This window comes from Bos taurus, chromosome 20, assembly GCF_002263795.3.
Source record: "Bos taurus isolate L1 Dominette 01449 registration number 42190680 breed Hereford chromosome 20, ARS-UCD2.0, whole genome shotgun sequence".
Classification (NCBI taxonomy): domain Eukaryota; kingdom Metazoa; phylum Chordata; class Mammalia; order Artiodactyla; family Bovidae; genus Bos; species Bos taurus.
Window position 1 is genome coordinate 1,426,541 of NC_037347.1, and position 14,582 is coordinate 1,441,122.

General features: G+C 39.0%; 1 long non-coding RNA gene across 3 annotated transcripts in view; it reads right to left on the reverse strand.

Moving 5' to 3' along the window:
* Positions 1-14,582, reverse strand: part of LOC104975179 (uncharacterized) — a 108,101-nt gene that overhangs the window by 57,568 nt on the left and 35,951 nt on the right. For all 3 annotated transcript variants that reach the window (XR_009491903.1, XR_009491902.1, XR_003031198.2), the window contains exon 3: positions 4,153-4,186. This is a non-coding gene — a long non-coding RNA (uncharacterized lncRNA). The remainder of the gene's footprint in view (positions 1-4,152; positions 4,187-14,582) is intronic.

Genomic DNA, 14,582 nt, shown 5'->3' on the forward strand with positions numbered 1-14,582 from the left:
CATTGCAAGCACTCAATAAATGGAAATCATGGGGTGGCCATGATTTTATGGATGCTGCATGCCTAGGGTTTACTCTAGTTAGAACCTGTGGCTTCCAGCCTGACTCTGCATAGATTATGGCTGGCAGGGCCAAGTCTTCTGGCCTTTTGCCTGCCTTGGTACAGACTAACTTCCCTACTGGACTGTGCTGGCAGGAGCAGAGGTTCAAGGCCCATAGCTGAAAAGGTTGAGAAGCCAGAGCTAAGATTTTCCCCCATCCCCCCACAGATATAGTAAATCTATCCAGTAGGGTCATCTTAGAACAAAAAGGGACAATACCAGGCACGGATTCCTTTATCCTGTTTAGTACCCACTTCAAAGCACTCTGACCCCCAAGACCTCCCTTGAACATGGGTGGAAGAAAGCTCCAGAGGAGAAAATTCTCAGGATACTATGCAAGAAAAGGGTCATCATTTTGATATGTGGATGTCATTTGCCTAATAAAAAATAAAGTTCTTGAATAATCAAAAACACACTAAAGTGTAAGCAGTAAATTAGGTCTACACATCCAAAACACCCAGACCATTGCTACAGTGAAATTAAAAACATTTTTAGTCAGTTATGATTCTAAGAAGGGAATTTTACAAAAATGAAGCTATATTTTAAAAATACTTCTTGAGATTCAGTCACATCAGAGAAGAAATATTTTTTCTTAAGATATTTTCATCAAGGATGACTTTGTTTTCTTTCTCTGCTGAATTAGAAACCCATTTACAATGCCAAACCATTAGAACAAGACCAATCCTGTTATGACAAATATCATTGCCCAGCCAATGGTCCACTCATTGCAAAATGTATTTAATAAACATTTCCAGAACCACCCAAGAATGGAAAAACTATGAATGCTATTTCCTGTTAAGGGTCTGAAGCAAGCCTAACGGGAGAACCACACAGTGTGGGGATCTCTGGGGCTGGAACTAGAGGAGTGTTTACTCAAAGCAACTCGAGGGAGCATGGCTGGAAATGGGTAGGGGAAGAGGAACCAGAATCCTAGAGAAGTCAAAACAGTCACCGGGAAAACAACCTCAGATGTTAAAATATCAACAGAAGGATGAGGCAAGGACAGAAACTGAAAGTAAGTAACAGTTTCAGCAGATATGAAACCAAAGCATAAGTGAAAGAGAAATGTGAAGTCAGAACTGGGGCTGTGAACCTTAAATACTGGCTTTCTTTGTGGGGTCACATAGATAAAAAGAGTACAGGCGTGCCTGTATGCCGCCAAGTCGCTTCAGCTGTGTCTGACTCTTTGTGACCCTATAGACTGCAGCGCACTAGATTCCTCTGTCCATGGGATTCTCCAGGCAAGAATACTGGAGTGGGCTGCCATGCCCTCCTCCAGGGGATCTTCCGGACCCAGGGATCCAACCCACATCTCAGGCCTTCTGCATCGGCAGGCTGGTTCTTTACCACTAGCACCACCTGGGAAGGCCGAAAAGAGTGCAGGACTGGACATCAACTGAAATTTATTTACCAACACACATTTTCAGGAAAATCTAATCTATGGACGAAGACACGACTATTAAATTATTGCACAAAACCATCAAAAAGTATTCTGATGTGCTGAATTTCTATAAAAGTAGAGAAATTTTTATTTTTAATACTTATGCCTACAGTAATATTACTGCAAATTTTTAGTCCTAAAAGGTACAATTAACTGACAAGTTTAAAAACAGAGTAAGTGCAAACCAGAAGTTGCAAACTGGGTATCTGCAGGCTGAGTAAAGTTGTGTTTGCCCCACACAACATTTTATAAAATGAATGACTCGTTACTATCCTGGACTTCCCTGGGTTGGGAAGATCCCCTGGAGGAGGGCGTGGCAACCCACTCCCCGTATTCTTGCCTGGAGAATCCCATGGACGGAGCAGCCTGGTGGGCTACAGCTCTTGGGGTTGCAAAGAGTCGGACACCTGAGCAATTAAGCACAGCACAGCAGACGGTAGGACTTCCCTTCCCTGGCCTTCTTCCTACCTTATGTTTTAATGTGCATGTGACAGTGACAGCAGTGGGGACTTCCATTCTAGCTCTCTGATCTCTCATCCTGATGGGGAGGAGCTTAGGTCTGACATTCACTGGTTCTTATCTCTTAATTGGATAGAGTTACTCGATTAACAATCTGAGAGCACTATCATTCCTCTTTTTTCCATTGTTTCTCTCCTGACCAAACACTTCTGCATACCCAAGGTTTCTTCTGAGAAGAGTGGTAATTAGAAAATACATTTCAGCTTTGTTCTTCCATCAACTTTGTCAGTAATAATGTTGACATCTTGATCTCCAGCTGTCTAATTTCTGTGTCATTTCTCTACTGGTAATGAAATCAAAAGGAGATGAGAGGAGGTGTTATTAACTGGGCCCAGCAAAGTTCAAGGGATTGCTAACATATAAACATTGGAGAATTTAATATAAAGATCTAGGTTCCTGAATTTTGTTGAAAAATGGAAGATCTGGCAAGTCTGGGACCACGTCTGCACACTGTATGCATTGGCTGAAGTTGAGTAATGGATGCCACCTTTAGAAGGAGCATGAATGTTCCAGCTTGCCAGTCTCCACCACTCCATATCATCTCACACTCTGGCATTTAAATGACATCTTATCCTAGCATTTTAAGCTTATAATTTCCTACTATAACCTTACAAACTTCTTTCTTTAGAATACAGACTTTTTCTAGGTTAGTGCAATCCTGATTATTGGAAAGAATGATTAATAAAAACTTTGAGGAACACTGGTATGGAAAATCCTGTATCTGTAAGTCTGATTGTAAAGCTAAGTGTTGTGGCATTCCGGCTCTAACCTGGAACATCTACAGATCTCTGTTATTTCACTCCACACATTTCCAGTGCACGGACCTAGACCAACAATTTTCCCCTAATTTTAGATGAGACTGCACTTGCCAACTCGGAAAAATCCTTTAAGCCCAATAGCAAAGAAAATTCTCCATCTCCAGCTTATATTTGTGTCCAGACATCATAAGATTGTCTCTCTCTGGCAAAACCAAAGTAGACAATTGGGAAAATTATTGAACTAGCTCAAGCAAAACACATGTCAAATGACCCAGGTAATTTCCAGAAAGCCAATGTTTTTGCTGAATTAAAGTACTTGGAGAATTGCCCCAACCACCTGTATTGCTTAGGTCATGGAGACTGAGACTGTTTTCACAACTAAAATAATCACAGTTGAACCAGCCTTGGAAGCCCATCTCAAAAGTAGATTTTGCTGCATCACTGTGGATCAAATTACCTTTAAAACAATCAGTTGTGGGGATAGTAAAACATATTAATTTGATTGTCCTGAAGTAATTTAATCATGTTACACAGATATGACTAATATTATACTGATTCTCAATTTCATTTCATAAGATAGCAAAGTAACTAGTCAATCAATCAGCTGTCTAACCCAAATGATAATAGCGGTAACAGTTGGTTTGATATTTTTATTTAATTAACTGACTGCAATTTTGAAATTCTTTAAGATATCCTTATGATCCAGGTACAGGCTAAGATTTAGCTCCCTTAATTATTTTTTCTTTGTCTAGAACCTAGCTTTATTTCTCTTCACATACCTGTTTGGATGACTTCTAAATAAAGCTAAATCCCTCCACTGGCTTTCTTTCTGTGGGCTCTTACCTATTTGTTTTTTTGTTTGAAAATAAAGTCTCTTCTGGCTTACCTTCTGAGTATCTTTGACATTGATTTTTTTGAAAGTTAATTGTCTCTTAACTATCCATTAGTGTTTCTTACCTGAAATCCTGGCCACCCTGACATCATTCACTTCAGAAAATACAAAGTAAATATGCCTCCAGATTTACATCAGGAACTTGAACAAGCACTACAGACTAGATTGTTTGGCTTCATGTCTTGCTATGAGTCAGAGCCAGGAGGTTCCCATTAAGGTGTATATGAATTGTGTTATTCCACGCAGAAGTTTGTCTATACCGTAAGGTTGTAAGGCTGCCAAGTTCTTCTAACAATCTCCTGGGCCAATTTTCAAAACATATCAGTATCTCATTAGAGCCTTCATTTGTAAAAAGCTTTACATTCTACTCGGCAAGCTATAGTTACACAGATATTTTGTTATAAGGTAAAGTAAAATCCATTTTAAATAAGTTTATCACTTACATTGTCTTAGTACCGCTCAGGTTGTCGCATTCATCTGGAATGAGTTGCCATAAAAAGAAGAGATAAATGCAAAGAATTATGCATGGAGTGTGCTTTGATATAGTTCAAAGTAACAGCAGGGGCATTTTCAGGGAAAAATTTGTTCTACACTCCCATCACTATTCAAAACCAGGGGAAGATCCCTCAAACTAAGTCACTTGGCAGGACAAAAACCATTCAAATAAGCTCAGATCATGAGGGAAAAAAGCAAAAGCAACAAATATTCTCTCCTCAGCTTCAAACCCCTCTCTTTTCCTCTTGCTCCTCTCCTTTAAATGAATCCCTCAAGAATTTTAGGCAAATATATTGTGAAACAGTGCTGAATCTCAAAAGATTTAGTAGTTGAAGAGTTCACTGCTAGACCCCCTCGCACATCTCCTCCTTATTCTTCAAAAACCACTTCTTCAAATGATAACTTGTGAAGATGTCCCTCATCATTAGGTCATCTCTCACCCTAGTATATCACCACCTTCAAAGATAAATGACCTGGTAAGAGGATGAAACGTATCAGGGTTCAAAGCTCCCATGGATTGATGGTCCCAGCACTATAGCTGGGAGATTTCTTTCCCTGTCTTACCAAGCTCTGTGTTCTGTGCTGAAAGGACAATGATTATTTCATCGGTTCAAGAAGTGAGACATGAAGGATGGGGGCCAATAGAAATTGGACCAGGGAATATAATCACGTGTTTTCTAGGGGGGGAAAAATCAAACAAACTGAAAAAGAAACTCTGACAGCATAAAACAAAGAATTAACACTAGTCTGTTACTCCTTTAAAGAAGGTATTACTGAGGGGCCTTAAAGAAGGAATCAGATGTTCTCCACTGTCACTGAGAACAATAAAATAAAATAACACTAAATTATGGCAAGAGAAGAAAACGTTATATACCAAGCAAAACTCCATGACTGGGTAAGACTCTTCTTCCAATAGGTCTTTAAAGCTATTGGAAGTAATCGTAATAACAATAACCATAATAATTTCTTGCTTTAAGCAGGGGAGTGAATGAAATTTCTAGCAGAATCTGTGCATCATGTTCCCTGTTCTCCCCTCTATCTTTCAACCTATTTCATGAAGTCTCACTACAAACAGGTGACAAATGGCTTTGTTCTATATATTGCTCCTATCAAACACTGCCATGTTTTGTCTCTCTGTTTTTTAAAAATTGTATTGGACTATACTTGATTTACCATGTTGCTAGCTTCAGGTGAATCAGTTAATTCACCTGGTACATGCATTCTCTCTGGTATAGATTCTCTTCCCATATAGGCCATTACAGAGTATTGAGCAGAGTTCCCTGTGCTCTACAGTAGGTCCTCATTAGTTATCTACTTTATATATAGTAGTGTGTATATGTTGATCCCAATCTCCCAATTTATCCACCCCTCCTTAACCTCACAAGTTTGTTTGCTACATCTGTAACTCAGTTTCTGTCTAACAGATAAGTTTATTTGGACCCTTTTAAAAAGATACTGCATGTAAGTGTTAGTTGCTCTGTCAGACTCTTTTGCAACTCCATGGGCTGTAGCCCACCAGGCTCCTCCATCCATGGGATTTTTCAGCCAAGAAAACTGGAGTGGGTTGCCACTTCCTTCTCCACACATATAAGCAATATCATATGATATTTGTCTTTCTCTGTCTACTTCACTCAGTATGACAATCTCTAGATCCATCCATGTTGGTGCAAATGGCATTATTTCATTCTTTTTTTATGGCTGAGTAGTATTCACTGTATATGTGCACCACAACTTCTGTATCCATTCTTCTGTTGATGGACATGTAGGTTGCTTCCATGTCCTGGCTATTGTAAATGCTGCAATGAACACTACAGTGCACATTATGGTTTTCTCTGTTTTTACACGCCTATTTCTTCTACTAGTTGTAACTTCCTTAAGGCAACAACAATTGTCCTACTCAACTTAGCAAGATTATATACTATGGAGACGTGTTATGAGAGGTTTAGTTTTTAAAGTCAACATGAAAGGTAAAACTATTATATGATCAAGTCATTCTGGGAAATCTCCTAGAAAGGGGCAATTTGGAGATCACTTTTCATTAAGTCCAACATGGCCAGGTTTCCCCTCGTGTTGGAACAGTCAGCATATCATTACATCCTTTATTGTGTGAAGCCTTTTTTTTCTACTTTTTTTCAGCTGACCATTTGGCTTGTAATGAGGACCCGTATTGATTGAAAAACACATTATTAATAGTGAACACTAGACTCTCGGTATTACAAGATATTTCTCAACCACGAGAAGCACACACAATCTGACAGTGAATGAAGAAAGAGAACATGTGTATGTCTCATCTCATGCTCACTGTAGTCTGAACTCTGTCAGAAGCCATGCTAGGTGTTTCAGAGAGAGATGAGTTGATACAGGGGAACAGTTACACAGGATTAGAAGGCCGAGAGAGGGGAAAAGGTTTCTAAGATAACCCTGGTATTAGGAGCTTGGGAAGCAGCGCTACCACTCTTGGAGCTGGAAGTGTAAAAGAGCAGAAATGGTCTACCAAAACCTGGGGGCTTGCGGGGAGTGTTTCCACAGAGCAGATGCTCAGACCCCCAAGGTACCACTACTCAGACGGTCTGAGGAAGACAACACGTGACTGCTACCTGTCCTCTGATAGGAGTTCTAAGAGGAAGTATGGCACTGCTAAAGGAGTCACAGGAGAACTGATGCTAGAAATGCTGAGATTAGGTGGAGGCGGAACCTTTTATGAATGCAACAAATGAAGGGAAATTGACTACAACTGAAAACAAGAAGAATATTCCTTCTGCTTTCTTATCAACTTATAACCTCCAGCCAATGCCTCTAGTGGGCAGACCCTAACCAGAAGCCAGCCATCACAGAAGCCTGGGGAATAGCCTGCATAGTCCCAGATCCAGTATCACAGAGCAGAATGTAAAAGCTTGAGCCTAAGGTTGATGGGCAGTAGGAAAATTAATCTGAGGCACAAATTCATTGAGAGGAATAACAGGAAGAATTTTCTTTTATTATAGTTGCATTCCAATAAGTTAAGAATCAGCCTGCATTACAGAAGACCCCAGTTAGAAAGTAATTAGCCTCTAATTAAATAGACTTAAATTAAAAAAAAAAAAAAAAGATCTGCTAGAGAAGGAATAGGCTACCTACTCCAGTACTCTTGGTCTTTCCTGGTGGCTCAGCTGGTAAAGAATCTGACTGCAATGTGGGAGACCTGGGTTTGATCCCTGGGTTGGGAAAGTCCCTTGGAGAAGGGAACAGCTACCCACTCCAGTATTCTGGCCTGGAGAATTCCATGGACTGTATAGTCCATGGGGTCGGACATGACTGAGCCACTTTCACTTTCATGCATGATGCAAATTCACTTTTTCTTATAATCTCAAAGTTCATTAGTCTAATATCCTACTTGTAGTGTGTGATTAATACATATGTTGAATGGATTAATGCAAGTCTTTCTGTCTTTTTAATGCTGAGGGGATTTTTTCCAATTATTATTCCTGTTTAACTGCCACTGAAAAATGAGTCAGAGAAAATATATAAGAACCTAAGGGCAAACTCTGCCACAGTTCACTGACATTGCAAATGTACCCACCCAAACAGTTCAAATGGTTTCTATCCCTGGCTGTATCTCTAACTGTCCATTTCCAATTCACTATTGAAAAGTCACTACTGAAGCCACATTTGCACAGTTTAAGAGTGACACCCAGTGGCTTATAATTTAATCACATATTATAATGCATCTGGGAGTCTAATCAGTTCTCAATTATCAACATAAACAGAAAGGTGTATAATATATAAAATACATAAAACTGTAAACAGAAAATGAACCATTACATTTGTTAATACTTTGATAGATTACAGAAGTAGTCTTGCTTATCTAGTTGTTGAGATTCCATATTTAAGGTTGTTTGCAATTTTCCTTTCCTGAGGAAAGGAAACGCCTGTCACAATTCTGGTGCTAACTGCTAATGGCATGAGCTGATGGGCTGGGAAGGAAAGTGGGTACAAAATAGACTGGGACTGGATTTATCAAATATTGAGTAGTTCTAGACCTGACTCTCAAAGCCAGAAGTTCATTATTTGGGGCTCCAAAGGGTATGGAAAATTCAGCCTAGATCTAGGTTAATACGTAAAGGTATCAAGGAGGGTAGTAGAGCCTGTCTGCACAGGGCTCCAGGAAGATGCAATATTTTAGAGTTGGGCAGGCTCTTCAGCTGGGGGCCCAGGGGATCAGGCTACTTAAGGAGGAGTCCCAGCTTGCAGTTGCTTTAGGGAGCCTGGGATCAGCAAAATGCCAAGGCAGCAACTGATCTTCCTCAAGATCAGAATGGAGCTCCATTCTCAGTGACATGCTGCAGGAAGCTGAAGGTGATTTCTACCTGTGGCTTGTGAAGTCAACCTCATTCTAGGATAGACGATCTTCAAAACAAAAACAAAGCAGAAACCCCACATACGCTTTAAATTCTATTTCTTTCAATGGAATGTTTGAAGAAACCAGTAACTCCATCATAAAATCTCACACTAAATAAAATAGAAATAGAAATCTTCTCATCTATTTAGATGGAATTTAGCCTGAAAAATTCAGAATTCAGAATTCACAGTGATTGAATGGGTTCTCAGGCCTGAAGGAATTTGGCTCAGACAAGCTCCTTCCCTATTAAATAATATTTTCCAGAGGCAAGAAAAAATGTATGTACTCATAAATATATAGCAGTGAGTTCAAAGGAAATCTCGGTGGTGGCAGTAGTTAGAATTAATTCAAACACTTCTTTGATTCAGCCTGACTTGGGAGCAGGATACTAATAGCGAGTTATGAAAATGATTAGTATAGCTCATAACATCAACATATGGTAAGAGATTTGCTGCGGCTTCCTTCTATATAATCGTATCCCACAGGGAAATGGGGATATGATATTTTTATGATTACAGAGTATAAAAGAAATCTGTTCCCACAAAGTCAGCTTACCTCTCACATCAAAAAGATAAGCAGAGTTAGGCTCTCCTATGGAGACTTCTATGCCATTTTAAATATATATTTTTGGAAACTGAAAGGCAGAACTGTAGAAATTCATAGATGCTTGCAACCTCAAAATGGTCTTTTTCTCAGTGAAAATGCACTGTCATGATGACAAAGAGGATGATGATAATGATGATCTTACCTTTTATCAGGATTCTTTTTCATCCCTTTGAAAAATGGGAGTTCTCAGCAATCAAATGGAAATAATTTCAAGACTAGCCTCTTAATGATAGTGTTTTAATTATCAGAGAAAAGGGCCAAGTCTGAAACTTAATAGGAAACTAGGAGATGTACATCTTTCACCTTTTTCAATTAATCTGGCCTAACAATGACTGATTGGCCAAAAGAGTAGAAGGTAGATATTTCAATGAATATAGAAACATATATCTTAGTGTTTTGTCTAGTTTTTTCCTCAAAAAATGCTATTTTAATAGGAAACAGATTGCGTGTCTCAAATCTAATAATCAATAAATGGGAAAATGTCAATTACCCTCTCTAGTTTATTGTCCATAGCAAGTCTGCTTTTGCATTTTGTTTATTTAACCGTGGGCATTCGCTTATCAAAAAAAAAAAAAAAAAAAACCACATGAGATGGAGTAAATCTGGGAAATGCTCCAGAACTTAAATGCTTTTGTGGCTTACTCTGCTTTGGCAGAGCTGGTGATAACAGAAGGCACTGTTTTCAGGAGACCCTTCAGTCCTTATCAGCTCCATCGCCATGGAGGCTCACACGTGACTGCAGTTTACTTTACTGCACAGCTCACCAGCAGATTCTCCCTTCAGTGGGGGAGACTTGCCCTCCTGGTCCCCCAGCTCACATGCATGGGGAAGTATTTCAAGGGAGAGTCTCACAAGAATCTAGAAAGAGGTCAGAGTTATCTTTTAGGAATTGACTTTAACTCAGCGATAAGACGTTTGTATCAATGTTTGTCTTCATGGAGAATGAGAAAGATCATGATTTAAATAGGCCATTAATGGAGAGACAAAATGAAAAAAAAATGTGTGTTTCTGACTGAGGGAGTTGTATAGTGTACATAAAAATAAAAGGAGGCTCATAACTGAATTTCTTTTAAACACTTGATTTAGATTTTCTACCATCAGTTTGGGCTTCCCAGGTGATTCAGACAGTAAAGAATCCACTGCAGGAGATATAAGAGACACAGGTTTGATTCCTGGGTTAGGAAGTTCCCCTGAAGGAGGGCATGGCAACCCACTCCAGTATTCTTGCCTGGAGAATTTCATGGACAGAGGAGCTTGGTGGGCTACAGTCCAAAGGGTCGCATAGAGTCAGACACAACTGAAGCAACTTAGCAGACAGGTACCATTAGTTTACCAGAGGTACAAGGAACAAAATGCAATATTTACTATTAAAAGCTTAATGGAGCATAGACTGTGTTGAGGTATAAACAGAAAGAGTATTTGTCCAGAAAGCAGAATATAAGTCTACCAACAAACACAACCAACAAGCTCAAATTCTGGCTTCTCAGAAAATTATCAGAGTAGAGGTCTTGTAAAGATGTCCTCTGCTCATACTGGTGTAGACCTCTCATGTAGTTCCCAAGAAAAAGAAGTTTCATGTTAAATACGACCCTGTCCTCTCGCTATCATATCCTCTGCTTACTCTGTGTCCCAGGGCACTCAGAAGTGACCCCCTGCTTCCATTTCCAGGTCTGTAAATCAAGGCAAAGATACCTGACTACTTAGACATTCCCCTCTCTGGACCCAGTTAAGGCACCCATCTAAATGAGACACTTAACATAAACATAGGACCTTGAAAAAATGACATCTGTGTTGAGTGTTCAATATTGTTCAGAAAGTGAATGTGTCAGGGGAGCAGAGACAGGTGACAAGATTAGCGAATAAAAGCAAAAAGTGAACTAGAAAATTTATAGAAAAAAGGAATATAGGTGGATGAGACCTTTAAATTTTAAAAGGCAGAGATATTTATATTTTTGTGAGCATAAGAACAAGCATAATCCAAGAGGTCTGTTAAGCGTCCAAACAACAAAATGACCCAAGGAGATCCCAATGACATGGAAGTGTGCTCCCTACTTACAGTCCCCTAGGCAACTGGACTTCCTCTGCATGCTGACTGCATTATTATGAGACAAGTCAAATGCAAATGAAATAAACTGGAATTTGAGGCAGAGTAACATTGTGGACTAGGCAACCTCTCCATGAGACAGATAACGGGAGGAGTTTTGCAGGGTCTATGAAGCAAAGGATGAGATCATGGTATAAAAGGATAAATAGCTTGAGAGCTCAGACATTTGTCAAATCCTGAAGATTTACCTGTCATATCTTGCTCTGAATTTGATCATGATCAGGGTCAATAATTAACCAAATACATTGGTCTCCTCTTACTTGAACTATTACACTTAAAAATGTGCTTTAAAAATGTGAACTATCATACTTTTAAATGTCTTTTTAGGACTCTATCAGCAGACATATTTGCACAGGCACACAAAGACACCTCAACTGGGGTTTTTGAATGCAGTGTCATGTAAAATAATCTAATATTGGAGTAACCTAAATGTCCATGAATAGGGCAATGCTAATCATAATAAAGTATGATATACCTATACTAGGAGCAAAGAGTAATGATTGGAACATGATCTCCAAACCCAGACTGCTTGGGATCATAGCTCTGTTGCTTTCCAGCTATGTGACCCTGGCCAAATTTCTTAGCTGCTCAGTGACCGTTTCTTCTAATGGTAACAAGAAGATGAACATTTCCATTTTTGTAGAGCTATTGTTAGAATTAACTGTGATACCACTCCAAAAAGCCAGAACACTGTGTGACACATACCAGGTATTCAATTCATGTTAGCCTGATTCTTATTTTGAACACATGATTATGCAGCATTTAAAAAGAATGTGGAGTGCGCAGATGCGAAGGCTCTTGACTTGGGAGCCCGGGCAGAGGGGCGGTCTTGAAGACGCGTCCTTTGGTTTGGCCTCAGTGACGGAACTCTCCGTCTTCAACCGCTGGGCGGAAGGCGTTTGTTAGGGGCCCGGCCAAAATAAATAAATAAATAAATAAAAAGAATGTGATCCATAAGAACAAGGCTAGCAGTATCACATACCCTGGTTTTTTAAAGAGAAAAACAAACATCATATATATGGAATCTAGAAAAGTGGTACAGATGAACCTAATTGCAGGGCAGGAATAGAGGCACAGACAGAATGAATGGACTTGTGGAGATAACAGGGGAAGGAGAGGGTGGAATGAACTGAGACAGTAGCAGTGACATACATACACTCTCATGAGTAAACAGACAGTGGGGACCTGCTGTGTGCCACAGGGAGCTCAGTTCAGCACTCTGTTATGACCTAGATGGGTGGGATGGGGAGCGTGGGAGGAGGGCTCAAGAGAGAGAAGAAACATATGGCTGATTCACACTGCTGTACATCAAGAACTAATACAACATTGTAAAGCAATTATAGTCTAATTAAAAATGAAAAGGCACTGGGAGGGAGATATTTGCATGTCACATACCCGATAAAGTACTATATTTTAATACTCAAAATATAGAAAAAATACATATAACTAAAAAAAAAAAAACAATTTGAAAATAGGCAGATGATCTGAATAAAAATTTTTCCAAAGAAGACATACAGATGGCCAATAGGCATATGAAAGATATCCAACATCACTATTAGGGAAAAGCAAATCAAAACTTCAATGAGCCATAACTTTATACCTGTTAGAATGACTATTACAGAAAAAATAAGGAATAACAAATGTTGAGAAGGATATGGAGAAAAGGGAACCCTCCTAACACTATTAGTGGGACTGTAAACTGGTGTATATTACGGAAAATAGTATGGAGGAGATTCCTCAAAAATTCAAGATTAGCACTATCACATGGCCTAGCTATTCCACTTCTGGGCATTTACCCAGAGAACACAAAAACGCCAAGCCACAAAAATATATGCACCCCTGTGTTCACTGCAGCATTACTTATAATAGCCAAGATATGGAAAAAAACCTAAATGTCCATCAATGCATGAATGGATAAAGATGTAGTATACATACACAATGGAATACTACTTGGCCATAAAATAAATAAAATCCTACCATCTGTGAAGGGTATTATGCTAAGTGAAATAAGTCAGAAGGAGAAATACAAATACCATATAATTTTATTCATATGTGGAATCTAAAAAATGCCTCAACAACAACCACAAAACCAAACAACAAACTCATAAAATAAAAGCAAACTCATAGATACAGAGAGCAGATTAGTGGTTACAGAAGGGAAGAGGGACGTGGGGGTGGGTGAAATGCGTAAAAGGGGTCAACTGTATGCTGATGGATGCTAACTAGGCTTGTGGTTCTGATTACTCTGTATGTTGAGCTATAATGGTGTACACTTGAAATTTATATAATAAAAAATAATAGTCAAAAAAAGAAATAAAAAGAATAGAATACAGCTTTAATTTCTGCCATAGAAAACTCTGCAAAGTAAACTGTGAGATGAAAAAAAAAGTTGCAGAACAATATGTAAAGGGTGATTCTTAATTTTTAGTGCATACAGGCAAACACACATCTGGGTATATATAAATGCACAGAAGAAAGCATTAAAGGACCAGACAATAACAACTATCTCTAGAGAAGGAATAGGATTGGATGGAAGAAGGACCTGAAAGGAGATCGTCACTTTCTTCCTCTATGTTCTGCAGTTGACGAGCTGTTTTTACAAACACAAAATTACGTGTTACTTATGTACTTTTAAAATATATACTTTTGAAAATATAATAAGTAGACAAGTAAAGGAGCAACAAGAACAGTGAAAAACACTTTGATCAAGTCAGTGTTGGCAGTGCTTTAACCATCTGAGTTTCTAAGGACAAGGGAAGTGATCTAGCACAGGACAAGGCCAAGACACGACAAGCAGGTCCTAGTGCAAAGGCCGAAGGAGGTGTTCTATATAGAGAGAGAGACTTTTTTCTCTCTTCATTCCCATTTTAAAGAAAAAAAAATAGTAATAACTTAGTTGATTTTAAACCACTGATTTTTACTACCTGGAATGTAAGTCTAATGCATCCTAGGTGCAGTCTCCCAGCATGCAGACCGAACTAGAGTCCCACTCTTGTCCTAGCTATCACTCCTCCGTTTGGGAATGTTGGCCTGACCAAAACAAAACAAAAAACAACAAAAAAGAAGAGATTGTGAGGGGGAAGAAAAGAGTTTTCATGATCTTTTTAAATGCTTGAGTACTAAGCTTTAGACCCTCAAACAGTTTGATGGGAATTTACCCTCTTCCTTTGGCTAGTGTGATATTAGCATAGTCACGTATAAAGTAAGCTGAGATTAGCAATGCAGCTTGACAACTGAACCAGGGTGAAATGAAATACCCAAATCACGGTGATATTTGTTTATCTGCATAA